The 905-nt window shown below is 49.0% G+C and overlaps 1 pseudogene; it reads right to left on the bottom strand.

Annotated features, from left to right (window-relative positions):
• Nucleotides 1–237: 237 nt before the first annotated feature.
• On the bottom strand, nt 238–897 carry LOC119344868 (annotated as a pseudogene).
• Between the last annotated feature and the right edge of the window lie 8 nt (nt 898–905).

The following is a 905-nucleotide window of genomic DNA, read 5'->3' as shown; positions in this document are numbered from 1 at the left end:
GATGAACCACCTAGCTTCCTTAAGTAAATGCTCGTAAACGATGTAACCATTTCTGAGAATGAAAAAATGAAGCCTGAGGGCTTTACCGCAAAAAAAACATGGGTGTTTTATTGTGCACAGCCATCGGGAGCAACATATTTGGCCTAGCAAATGGAAAGCTCAAATATATAGATTACAGATCAAAAATCAAATTTCTTGTCATGCAACTTTTGGCAGGGGTAAGTAATGCCAATTTGCTTACAGTTCCAAGTAGATCAAATGTCGGAACTTCTTCATGTGGTCGGCCTGTAATGAGATGGCGATGGACAAGCTACCATCATTGTCTGCGCTTGGCAGGATGTAAGCTAGCCCCTCAAATGCGACGCCACCAGGACCCATGAACACCGGTCGGCCCCATCCGAAATCTGCATTGTGGACGGGCAGGTTAACCCAGCTGGTGATCCCGAGGTTAGGACAACGGTAGGTTTGCGCTCCACGGACCAATGCGGATAAATCAGGTTGGAGCTCTAGGTAGTCCAATGCTGAGCGGCAATAGTCATCATCCATCCTGTCTAGCTCCATTTGGATTATCTTTGCTGTACGTACCACCCCACTGATTACCTTGCCTGCCTCCACGATTGGTGTGGCAGTGAATAGCACACTGCCTAAGAAACCATCTGGTACTTGGGGCTTTAGCCGTTTCCTCCCATCAATGGCACAATACAGCTTGGTGGGCTGTTCAGATGGCAAGCCGCGTGCAAGAGAGACACAACGCCAGACATGCGCAGATAGCAACGTGTATGTGCTCAACCGTGGAATATCGCCGCCTTTGGGAAGCTACGAGCGCAAGCGGCCAATATCGGAGCTAGTGAGCTTGAAGATGTCGACAGTGGTGGCAGGTGATGATCGCTTAGCAGAGAGATCCT

This window comes from Triticum dicoccoides, unplaced genomic scaffold, assembly GCF_002162155.2.
Source record: "Triticum dicoccoides isolate Atlit2015 ecotype Zavitan unplaced genomic scaffold, WEW_v2.0 scaffold189592, whole genome shotgun sequence".
In the NCBI taxonomy this organism is placed as follows: domain Eukaryota; kingdom Viridiplantae; phylum Streptophyta; class Magnoliopsida; order Poales; family Poaceae; genus Triticum; species Triticum dicoccoides.
Note: the sequence above shows the minus strand (reverse complement) of the source record. Positions and strands in the feature narration are given on the sequence as shown.